At 46.3% G+C, this 13,263-nt stretch overlaps 1 protein-coding gene across 2 annotated transcripts in view; it reads right to left on the bottom strand.

The window, feature by feature from the left end:
• The window catches only part of impdh1a (IMP (inosine 5'-monophosphate) dehydrogenase 1a), a 72,042-nt gene that overhangs the window by 16,683 nt on the left and 42,096 nt on the right, over nt 1–13,263 (bottom strand). The gene's annotated exons all lie outside the window — the stretch shown is intronic.

Below are 13,263 nucleotides of genomic sequence, written 5' to 3'. Positions count from 1 at the left end.
AGCAACGGACTTTAAGCATTCTAAAGTTAGTGTGAGAATATATACATAATTATTCTAAAACCTTAATTCTAGAATGATTCAGCCATTCCTTTACCACTTTTGATGTGTGTTTGGGGTCATTGTCCTGTTGGAACACCCAACTGCACCCAAGACCCAACCTCCGGGCTGATGATTTTAGCTTGTCCTGAAGAATTTGGAGGTAATCCTCCTTTTTCATTGTCCCATTTACTCTCTGTAAAGCACCAGTTCCATTGGCAGCAAAACAGGCCCAGAGCATAATACTACCACCACCATGCTTGATGGTAGGCCTGGTGTTTCTGGGATTAAAGGCCTCACCTTTTCTCCTCCAAACATATTGCTGGGTATTGTGGCCAAACAGCTCCATTTTTGTTTCATCTGACCACAGAACTTTCCTCCAGAAGGTTTTATCTTTGTCCATGTGATGTCAGATGAAACAAAAATTGAGCTGTTTGGCCACCGTTGTACAAACAATGGACAGATGTTTAAAAAGTAATGCAGTCATATGATTAATTAAAAAAATTTGGATAAATCATGAGTAATTATCAATGAATTAACCAATCATATACAGTACAGGCCAAAAGTTTGGACACACCTTCTCATTCAATGCATTTTCTTTATTTCCATGACTATTTACATTGTAAATTGTCACATCACAACTATGAATGAACACATGTGGAGTTATGTACTTAACAAATAAAGGTGAAATAACTGAAAACATGTTTTATATTCTAGTTTCTTTAAAATAGCCACCCTTTGCTCTGATTACTGCTTTGCACACTCTCATTTATTTATTTTTTATGTTTTATTTATTTACAGACAGACATAGTTTTCCATCCATCTATCCATCCATCTTCTTAGGCAGCAGCCTAAGCAGGGAAGCCCAGACTTCCCTCTCCCCAGCCACTTCGTCCAGCTCTTCCTGTGGGACCCCGAGGCGTTCCCAGGCCAGCCGGGAGACATAGTCTTCCCAACGTGTCCTGGGTCTTCCCCGCGGCCTCCTACCCGTCGGACGTGCCCTAAACACCTCCCTAGGGAGGCGTTTGGGTGGCATCCTGACCAGATGCCCGAACCACCTCATCTGGCTCCTCTCGATGTGGAGGAGCAGCGGCTTTACTTTGAGCTCCCCCCGGATGGCAGAGCTTCTCACCCTATCTCTAAGGGAGAGCCCCGCCACCCGGCGGAGGAAACTCATTTCGGCCGCTTATACCCGTGATCTTGTCCTTTCGGTCATAACCCAAAGCTCATGACCATAGGTGAGGATGGGAACGTAGATCGACCGGTAAATTGAGAACTTTGCCTTCTGGCTCAGCTCCTTCTTCACCACAACGGATCGATACAGTGTCCGCATTACTGAAGATGCCGCACCGATCCGCCTGTCGATCTCACGATCCACTATTCCCTCACTCGTGAACAAGACTCCGAGGTACTTGAACTCCTCCACTTGGGGCAAGATCTCCTCCCCAACCCGGAGATGGCACTCCACCCTTTTCCGAGCGAGAACCATGGACTCGGACTTGGAGGTGCTGATTCTCATCCCAGTCGCTTCACACTCGGCTGCGAACCGATCCAGTGAGAGCTGAAGATCCTGGCCAGATGAAGCCATCAGGACCATATCATCTGCAAAAAGCAGAGACCTAATCCTGCAGCCACCAAACCAGATCCCCTCAACGCCTTGACTGCGCCTAGAAATTCTGTCCATAAAAGTTATGAACAGAATCGGTGACAAAGGGCAGCCTTGGCGGAGTCCAACCCTCACTGGAAACGTGTCCGACTTACTGCCGGCAATGCGGACCAAGCTCTGGCACTGAGCATACAGGGAGCGGACTGCCACAATCAGACAGTCCGATACCCCATACTCTCTGAGCACTCCCCACAGGACTTCCCGAGGGACACGGTCGAATGCCTTCTCTAAGTCCACAAAACACATGTAGACTGGTTGGGCAAACTCCCATGCACCCTCAAGGACCCTGCTGAGAGTATAGAGCTGGTCCACAGTTCCACGACCAGGACGAAAACCACACTGTTCCTCCTGAATCCGAGGTTCGACTATCCGGCGTAGCCTCCTCTCCAGTACACCTGAATAGACCTTACCGGGAAGGTTGAGGAGTGTGATCCCACGATAGTTAGAACACACCCTCCGGTTCCCCTTCTTAAAGAGAGGAACCACCACCCCGGTCTGCCAATCCAGCGGTACCGTCCCCGATGTCCACGCGATGCTGCAGAGTCTTGTCAACCAAGACAGCCCCACAGCATCCAGAGCCTTAAGGAACTCCGGGCGGGTCTCATCCACCCCCGGGGCCTTGCCACCGAGGAGCTTTTTAACTACCTCAGCAACCTCAGCCCCAGAAATAGGAGAGCCCACCACAGACTCCCAAGGCACTGCTTCCTCATAGGAAGACGTGTTGGTGGGATTGAGGAGGTCTTCGAAGTATTCCCTCCACCGATCCACAACATCCGCAGTCGAGGTCAGCAGAACACCATCCTCACCATACACGGTGTTGATAGTGCACTGCTTCCCCTTCCTGAGGCGGCGGATGGTGGTCCAGAATTGCTTCGACATAGACATAGTTTTGTATTTCATTACTGTTTATTTTGTTAATATCAGAGTCCGTTCTGCAAAAAAGTCATTCCGAGAAGCACACAGCTTATGGACAGGGACCCACAGTTAAAATGTACATCATCATATAATATACAAAATACAGTACAAGGAGGTGGCAGCTCCTCTCTGAGCTGCCACCTTACCGTGGTAGAGGAGTTTGCGTGTCCCAATGATCCTAGGAGCTATGTTGTCCGGGGGCTTCCATGCCCCCTGGTAGGGTCTCCCAAGACAAACAGGTCCTAGGTGAGGGATCAGACAAAGAGCAGCTCGAAGACTTCTATGGAAATGCAAGAACCGAGACTCAGATTTCCCTCGCCCGGACGCGGGTCACCGGGGCCCCCCTCCGGAGCCAGGCCCGGAGTTGGGGCACGATGGCGAGCGCCTGGTGGCCGGGCCTGTCCCCATGGGGCCCGGCCGGGCACAGCCCGAAGAGGCAACGTGGGTCCCCCCTCCAATGGGCTCACCACCCATAGCAGGGGCCATAGAGGTCGGGTGCAATGTGAGCTGGGCGGTAGCCGAAGGCAGGGCACTTGGCGGTCCGATCCTCGGCTACAGAAGCTAGCTCTTGGGACGTGGAATGTCACCTCGCTGGGGGGGAAGGAGCCTGAGCTAGTGCGCGAGGTAGAAAAGTTCCGGTTGGATATAGTCGGACTCACCTCGACGCACAGCAAGGGCTCCGGAACCAGTTCTCTCGAGAGGGGCTGGACTCTCTTCCACTCTGGCGTTGCCAGCAGTGAGAGGCGACGGGCTGGGGTGGCAATTCTTGTTGCCCCCCGGCTCAGAGCCTGCATGTTGGAGTTCAACCCGGTGGACGAGAGGGTAGCTTCCCTCCGCCTTCGGGTGGGGGGAAGGGTCCTGACTGTTGTTTGCGCTTACGCGCCAAACAGCAGCTCAGAGTACCCACCCTTTTTGGATTCACTCAAGGGAGTACTTGAGAGTGCTCCCCCGGGTGATTCCCTCGTTCTACTGGGGGACTTCAACGCTCATATTGGCAACGACAGTGAAACCTGGAGAGGCGTGATTGGGAAGAATGGCCGCCCGGATCTGAACCCAAGTGGTGTTTTGTTATTGGACTTTTGTGCCCGTCACGGATTGTCCATAACGAACACCATGTTCAAGCATAAGGGTGTCCATATGTGCACTTGGCACCAGGACACCCTAGGCCGCAGTTCTATGATCGACTTTGTAGTTGTGTCATCGGATTTGCGGCCTCATGTTTTGGACACTCGGGTGAAGAGAGGGGCGGAGCTTTCTACCGATCACCACCTGGTGGTGAGTTGGCTGCGATGGTGGGGGAAAATGCCGGACAGACCTGGCAGGCCCAAACGCATTGTGAGGGTTTGCTGGGAACGTCTGGCAGAGTCTCCTGTCAGAGAGAGTTTCAATTCCCACCTCCGGAAGAACTTTGAACATGTCACGAGGGAGGTGCTGGACATTGAGTCCGAGTGGACCATGTTCCGCACCTCTATTGTCGAGGCGGCTGATTGGAGCTGTGGCCGCAAGGTAGTTGGTGCTTGTCGTGGCGGTAATCCTAGAACCCGTTGGTGGACACCGGCGGTGAGGGATGCCGTCAAGCTGAAGAAGGAGTCCTATCGGGTTCTTTTGGCTCATGGGACTCCTGAGGCAGCGGACAGGTACCGACAGGCCAAGCGGTGTGCGGCTTCAGCGGTCGCGGAGGCAAAAACTCGGACATGGGAGGAGTTCGGGGAAGCCATGGAAAACGACTTCCGGACGGCTTCGAAGCGATTCTGGACCACCATCCGCCACCTCAGGAAGGGGAAGCAGTGCACTACCAACACCGTGTATGGTGCGGATGGTGTTCTGCTGACCTCGACTGCGGAAGTTGTGGATCGGTGGAGGGAATACTTCGAAGACCTCCTCAATCCCACCAACACGTCTTCCTATGAGGAAGCAGTGCCTGGGGAATCTGTGGTGGGCTCTCCTATTTCTGGGGCTGAGGTTGCTGAGGTAGTTAAAAAGCTCCTCGGTGGCAAGGCCCCGGGGTTGGATGAGTTCGCCCGGAGTTCCTTAAGGCTCTGGATGCTGTAGGGCTGTCTTGGTTGACAAGACTCTGCAGCATCGCGTGGACATCGGGGGCAGTACCTCTGGATTGGCAGACCGGGGTGGTGGTTCCTCTTTTTAAAAAGGGGAACCGGAGGGTGTGTTCTAACTATCGTGGGATCACACTCCTCAGCCTTCCCGGTAAGGTCTATTCAGGTGTACTGGAGAGGAGGCTACGCCGGATAGTCGAACCTCGGATTCAGGAGGAACAGAGTGGTTTTCGTCCTGGTCGTGGAACTGTGGACCAGCTCTATACTCTCGGCAGGGTCCTTGAGGGTGCATGGGAGTTTGCCCAACCAGTCTACATGTGCTTTGTGGACTTGGAGAAGGCATTCGACCGTGTCCCTCGGGAAGTCCTGTGGGGAGTGCTCAGAGAGTATGGGGTTTCGGACTGTCTGATTGTGGCGGTCCGCTCCCTGTATGATCAGTGTCAGAGCTTGGTTCGCATTGCCGGCAGTAAGTCGGACACGTTTCCGGTGAGGGTTGGACTCCGCCAAGGCTGCCCTTTGTCACCGATTCTGTTCATAACTTTTATGGACAGAATTTCTAGGCGCAGTCAAGACGTTGAGGGGATCCGGTTTGGTGGCTGCAGGATTAGGTCTCTGCTTTTTGCAGATGATTTGGTCCTGATGGCTTCATCTGGCCAGGATCTTCAGCTCTCACTGGATCGGTTCGCAGCTGAGTGTGAAGCGACTGGGATGAGAATCAGCACCTCCAAGTCCGAGTCCATGGTTCTCGCCCGGAAAAGGGTGGAGTGCCATCTCCGGGTTGGGGAGGAGATCTTGCCCCAAGTGGAGGAGTTCAAGTACCTCGGAGTCTTGTTCACGAGTGAGGGAAGAGTGGATCGTGAGATCGACAGGCGGATCGGTGCGGCGTCTTCAGTAATGCGGACGCTGTATCGATCTGTTGTGGTGAAGAAGGAGCTGAGCCGGAAGGCAAAGCTCTCAATTTACCGGTCGATCTACGTTCCCATCCTCACCTATGGTCATGAGCTTTGGGTTATGACCGAAAGGACAAGATCACGGGTACAAGCGGCCGAAATGAGTTTCCTCCGCCGGGTGGCGGGGCTCTCCCTTAGAGATAGGGTGAGAAGCTCTGTCATCCGGGGGGAGCTCAAAGTAAAGCCGCTGCTCCTCCACATCGAGAGGAGCCAGATGAGGTGGTTCGGGCATCTGGTCAGGATGCCACCCGAGCGCCTCCCTAAGGAGGTGTTTAGGGCACGTCCGACCGGTAGGAGGCCACGAGGAAGACCCAGGACACGTTGGGAAGACTATGTCTCCCGGCTGGCCTGGGAACGCCTCGGGATCCCCCGGGAGGAGCTGGACGAAGTGGCTGGGGAGAGGGAAGTCTGGGCTTCCCTGCTTAGGCTGCTGCCCCCGCGACCCGACCTCGGATAAGCGGAAGAAGATGGATGGATGGATGGAGTACAATACATTTCAAAATCCACCCACCAAAACCCATTTACAATTTCATTTATAAATAAAAAGGGAATCTTTAAATCCACCAAATCAGTCTCAATATCCTATTATTCAGATTTGATTAAAAGGTTGCATCTTGAAGATCTGCGACCCTCCAGCGAGTGGTTAAAGCGGCGGGGAAAATTACAAGGACGATACTCCCGGAGATGAGTGCCATGTACACAACTCGCTGCGTAAAGCGAGTACACAACATCCTGAAGGACAGATACCACCCAGCACATGGCCTCTTCAACCTGCTACCCTATGGAAGGAGGTATAGATCGATTTGCGCCAGTACCACCAGAATGTCTCACAGTCTGTATCCCCAGGCTGTGAGACTGCTAAATGAACAGCCCGCCTCTTTGCTGCCCCGGACCATCTTATTACCTCACTCTTCACCACCTCAATAATTGTGCTCTGGACATTGCATTGCTGCAACATCAACGTAACACCCATCAGACATCTAACTGTTCCCACCCCCACGTCCCTCTATTCGCCATCTTCCTGACAATGCTAAAATGTAAACTATTGTCAACCTGCACTTCAATGCAGTTTCTATGCCGCTGGACAAAGCTCAAACAAAATCTCGTTGTTCATGTATGACTTAAGTGTTAATATGACAATGACAATAAAGGAATTGATTGATTGATTGATTGATTGAATCTCATTGCACACTCTTGGCATTCTCTCAATGAGCTTCAAGAGGTAGTCACCTGAAATGGTTCTCACTTCACAGGTGTCATAGTTTTGATGCCTTCAGTGACAATCTACAATGTAAATAGTCATGAAAATAAAGAAAACGCATTGAAATGAGAAGGTGTGTCCAAACTTTTGGCCTGTACTGTATATTTATATTATAAAATAAAAAACAGACCCCAATATTCGGACACAAATGCGATTTTATTGTCAGAATGTCATTTAAAATGTTTTACTGTAATTGCACGTTTACTTCAATCGTTAAACGGACATCCTTGCAGTCGACGAGAAGGCATGCCGCCAGCGCTTGACTTATGAGCAATTAGCAATTTGTTTTTTTAACCCATCTTGCGCAAATGTTCTTACACAATCTAAATAAAGTTACTCCTTGTAGGGATGGGAACTGAGAAGATTTTTACCATTCCGATTCCACTTAACAGTTTGGTTGTTTATCAATTCTCTTATTGTTTCTCATTTGGATAAAAGGATAGCAAACAAGTTGATTGGCATCAACTTTGTTTACAAACCCCGTTTCCATATGAGTTGGGAAATTGTGTTAGATGTAAATATAAACGGAATACAATGATTCATTTTCAACCCATATTCAGTTGAATATGCTACAAAGACAACATATTTGATGTTCAAACTGATAAGCATTCTTTTTTTTTGCAAATAATCATTAACTTTAGAATTTGATGCCAGCAACACGTGACAAAGAAGTTGGGAAAGGTGGCAATAAATACTGATAAAGTTGAGGAATGCTCATCAAACACTTATTTGGAACATCCCACAGGTGTGCAGGCTAATTGGGAACAGGTGGGTGCCATGATTGGGTATAAAAGTAGATTCCCTGAAATGCTCAGTCATTCACAAACAAGGATGGGGCGAGGGTCACCACTTTGTCAACAAATGCGTGAGCAAATTGTGGAACGGTTTAAGAAAAACCTTTCTCAACCAGCTATTGCAAGGAATTTAGGGATTTCACCATCTACGGTGCGTAATATCATCAAAGGGTTCAGAGAATCTGGAGAAATCACTGCACGCAAGCAGCTAAGCCCGTGACCTTCGATCCCTCAGGCTGTACTGCCTCAACAAGCGACATCAGTGTGTAAAGGATATCACCACATGGGCTCAGGAACACTTCAGAAACCCACTGTCAGTAACTAAAGTTGGTCGCTACATCTGTAAGTGCAAGTTAAAACTCTCCTATGCAAGGCGAAAACCGTTTATCAACAACACCCAGAAACGCCGTCGGCTTCGCTGGGCCTGAGCTCATCTAAGATGGACTGATACAAAGTGGAAAAGTGTTCTGTGGTCTGACGAGTCCACATTTCAAATTGTTTTTGGAAACTTTGGACGTCGTGTCCTCCGGACCAAAGAGGAAAAGATCCATCCGGATTGTTATAGGCGCAAAATTGAAAAACCAGCATCTGTGATGGTATGGGGGTGTATTAGTGCCCAAGACATGGGTAACTTACACATCTGTGAAGATAATGCTGAAAGGTACATACAGGTTTTGGAGCAACATACTGTATGTTGCATTCCAAGCGACGTTACCATGGACGCCCCTGCTTATTTCAGCAAGACAATGCCAAGCCACGTGTTACATCAACGTGGCTTCATAGTAAAAGAGTGCGGGTACTAGACTGGCCTGCCTGTAGTCCAGACCTGTCTCCCATTGAAAATGTGTGACGCATTATGAAGCCTAAAATACCACAGCAGAGACCCCCGGACTGTTGAACAACTTAAGCTGTACATCAAGCAAGAATGGGAAAGAATTCCACCTGAGAAGCTTCAAAAATGTGTCTCCTCAGTTCCCAAACGTTTACTGAGTGTTGTTAAAAGGAAAGGCCATGTAACACAGTGGTGAACATGCCCTTTCCCAACTACTTTGGCACGTGTTGCAGCCATGAAATTCTAAGTTAATGATTATTTGCAAAAAAAAAATAAAGTTTATGAGTTTGAACATCAAATATCTTGTCTTTGTAGCATATTCAACTGAATATGGGTTGAAAAGGATTTGCAAATCATTGTATTCCGTTTATATTTACATCTAACACAATTTCCCAACTCATATGGAAACGGGGTTTGTAGTTTACAAAAAAAAACCACTAGTATACAAAGAACATTGAGGTCTTAAGAGACCCACAACCTTCATGGGGTACCAGAAAAAAATATTTTGTTTTGAAAATAACTGTAATAAAAATTATACTGTAGTAATAAACAAAATACAACATAAATTATCCTGTGACAAATGACAATTACACGAAAATGTTAAATAATGTCTTCAACATTTTTCAAATAGAAATGAAAAGTATTATTTTCAAAAAATGTATATACAGCAAGCATGCTAAGCCAGTGTTTTTCAACCACTGTGCCGCAGCACACTAGTGTGCTGTGGGAGATGATCTAATTTCACCTATTTGTGTTAAAACAATTTTTTGCAAACCAGTAATTATAGTCTGCAAATGATGTGTTGTTGTTGAGTGTCGGTGCTGTCTAGAGCTCGGCAGAGTAACCGTGTAATACTCTTCTATATCAGTAGGTGGCAGCCGGTAGCTAATTGCTTTGTAGATGTGGGAAACAGCGGGAGGCAGTGTGAAGGTAAAAAAGTATCTAATGCTTGAACCAAAAATAAACAAAAGTTGAGTGCCCCTAAGAAAAGACATTGAAGCTTAGGGAAGGCTACGCAGAACGAAACTAAAACTGAACTGGCTACAAAGTAAACAAAAACAGAATGCTGGACGACAGCAAAGACTTACTGTGGAGCAAAGACGGCGTCTACAATGTACATCCGAACATGACATGACAATCAACAATGTCCCCACAAAGAAGGATAAAAACAACTGAAATATTCTTGATTGCTAAAACAAAGTAGATGCGGGAAATATCGCTCAAAGGAAGACATGAAACTGCTACAGGAAAATACCAAAAAAGAGAAAAAGCCACCAAAATAGGAGCGCAAGACAAGAACCAAAACATTACACGCAGGAAAACAGCAAAAAATGGCGTGATGTGACAGGTGGTGACAGTACACCTACTTTGAGACAAGAGCTATATTGATACATAGTTGGTTATGGTTTAAAGTCATATCCAACAATTGCGACAACGACTTTTTACTGTCAACTGAGTTTCTTTTTTTTAATGATTTCTGCTGGTGGTGTGCCTCCAGATATTCTCAACGCAAAAAATGTGCCTTGACACTACGTCAGTCATCGGTGTCGTGCTAAGACCAAAGCAAACAAGTGGAGTAGAACTACACGCTGTTATTTTTCAACCATTATTTGCTCAAGTCCAGTCGGGGTGTATCTTGAAGTGACTTTTGCCACAGAGGAAACCTGTCGGAGTCGTCAACACTCCTCTTTGCACTGGCGTGTGCCTTGACCGGATCATTGACCGTAGACCACCCACGCTGCCTTTCAGCTGACAGACTGCTGTTAAGGTAAAAGCGAAAGTACTGTCAAAATAAATTGTGTGCATATTCTGCGTGTGCACATGATTAATGCAATATTTTTTTTGTGATCGTTCACAGGTTAATTTGTTATTTCTGACAGCTTTTAGGGAAATATTTTCCACCTTAGAGCAGAGTGGAATGCATAGGGAGTCTCAGTTTCTATTCACTTCAATCTGTTCTAGGAAAAAACACAATAGGAACACCCAGTGTTTTTATCTTTGCAAATACACACATAGTATCTTATTTGGTTTCGATGGTGAGAAGAGGTGCCAGGAACGAGACGAAGGGAGAGTGGACGAATGTGCGTGGATCCAAAACACATGTGTTATGATCTGGCAGCTGATGAGCAAGTCCTCCTGACTACTTAAAGAGGAACTGCTCTTTTTTTGGAATGTTGCCTATCGTTTACAATCATTATGAAAGACATGCATTCTAAATAACATGAAATATTTATGTTAATTTAAAAAATGCATTTTTAATGATATTTTTTAAAAACATCAATGATTTCTACTCACTGCAGACTTTATGAGAGCCAACAAACATTATAAAACATCACTTACTGTACAAGGTCTGCTGTCACTAGGATGCCGACTGCTCGAATGTTCATATATTACCATTTAGATGAAGAATGACTCATAATCCTCCCAAAGAAAACGGGGGTGGAACCAAGCTTCTTTTCGTGTCGTTTTTGCTATTCCCGGCTCTAAATTGGCTGTCAAAGTGTACATTTTGACGAGCAAGGAATCGAGGTAGCAGCTGATAGGTCGATCATGTCAACATTGTCACACAAGCTCGTAATTACGATTTGGACTCTGATGGCGGTCTAGTGGTTAGTCCAGGGGTGTCAAACTCAAATACAGAGTGGGCCAAAATTTAAAACTGAACAAAGCCACGGGCTAAGGTTGAACAAATTAACCTTTTAATAGGGACCCAAACAAGTTGTGCATTGAATAATGAACAAGCAAGGCTTATATGACATGCAAAATCGAGTTTCACATAATAATAATAATAATTAAAAAATATCAATGGCATATCAAATACAATTTAAATAAAAATTGAATGCCTCTTTTCTATTTGCAGCCTTCTGAGGTAAATATCAACATTAACTTTTTCCACAGGCTAATAAATTTGAAAATAAAATAACAATGAATAAACCAACCATTCAGGACTTTAAACTGCTCAGTTTGCAACACACTGATCTAATCTTTTCTTGGATGCTAGCAATGTTCCCTCTAATTGTTCATGTGTGTGAGCAAACACAAAAACTCCCTGAGCATTCAGTGGAGCACATGTGAGCAACATCACACGTGGCAATACCACATACTTGCCAACCCTCCCGGATTTTCCGGGAGACTCCCGAAATTCAGCGCCTCTCCCGAAAACCTCCCGGAAGAAATTTTCTCCCGAAAAACTCCCGGAATTCAGCCGGAGCTGGAGGCCACGCCCCCTCCAGCTCCATGCGGACCTGAGTCCAGTGTGCGCACACAAGGAGATGAAGCAGAAGAACAAGACCATAGTCTAAGAGCGCAGGGGAGACACTTCTCCAGGGCCGATGTATGCTCGGGGCAACACCCTTCACCTTACCCGGCAGTGGGTCTTTAGGGTGAATGATGAGTCCAGCGATTAGTTGCAAATCTTGCTTTATTGATTGCTTGCACACAGCCAATCCAACACAAAACCAACTCGTCCCTCCCGCACTCAGCTACCGCTCCCTCTCTTCTCTCGCCCACACACTCACTGACGTCACTCACCTCACATGCTGTCACCTATTAAAGGGCCACACACACACATACGCTACTCTCATAACACACAGTACAGTTAGTAGAACAACTGTGTTTTCATTACTGTGTATTTGATAGGTGCCATTGCACTGGAATTGTATTGCATTGTACTTTCAAGTACAACAATGAGTAGATGAGTGTTATGTGTGTGTATATGTGTAAATAAATGAACACTGAAATTCAAGTATTTCTTTTATTTATATATATAATAAAATAAATAAATATATATATAGCTAGAATTCACTGAAAGTCAAGTATTTCATACATATATATATATTATATATATATATATATATATATATATATATATATATATATATATATATACACACACACACAGGTAAAAGCCAGTAAATTAGAATATTTTGAAAAACTTGATTTATTTCAGTAATTGCATTCAAAAGGTGTAACTTGTACATTATATTTATTCATTGCACACAGACTGATGCATTCAAATGTTTATTTCATTTAATTTTGATGATTTGAAGTGGCAACAAATGAAAATCCAAAATTCCGTGTGTCACAAAATTAGAATATTACTTAAGGCTAATACAAAAAAGGGATTTTTAGAAATGTTGGCCAACTGAAAAGTATGAAAATGAAAAATATGAGCATGTACAATACTCAATACTTGGTTGGAGCTCCTTTTGCCTCAATTACTGCGTTAATGCGGAAACAGAGTGGACCGACACCAGCAGATGACATGGCACCCCAAACCATCACTGATGGTGGAAACTTTACACTAGACTTCAGGCAACGTGGATCCTGTGCCTCTCCTGTCTTCCTCCAGACTCTGGGACCTCGATTTCCAAAGGAAATGCAAAATTTGCTTTCGTCAGAAAACATGACTTTGGACCACTCAGCAGCAGTCCAGCTGGTGTCGGTCCACTCTGTTTCCTGAGATCCAGGGTCAACGCAGCCGTCTACCAGCAAGTTTTAGAGCACTTCATGCTTCCTGCTGCTGACCTACTCTATGGAGATGGAGATTTCAAGTTCCAACAGGACTTGGCGCCTGCACACAGCGCAAAATCTACCCGTGCCTGGTTTACGGACCATGGTATTTCTTTTCTAAATTGGCCCGCCAACTCCCCTGACCTTAGCTCCATAGAAAATCTGTGGGGTATTGTGAAAAGGAAGATGCAGAATGCCAGACCCAAAAACGCAGAAGAGTTGAAGGCCACTATCAGAGCAACC

The sequence above is a fragment of the Nerophis lumbriciformis genome, linkage group LG10, assembly GCF_033978685.3.
Source record: "Nerophis lumbriciformis linkage group LG10, RoL_Nlum_v2.1, whole genome shotgun sequence".
NCBI lineage: Eukaryota > Metazoa > Chordata > Actinopteri > Syngnathiformes > Syngnathidae > Nerophis > Nerophis lumbriciformis.
The sequence above is the reverse complement of the archived record's forward strand: the minus strand, read 5'-3'. Positions and strand labels throughout refer to the sequence as shown.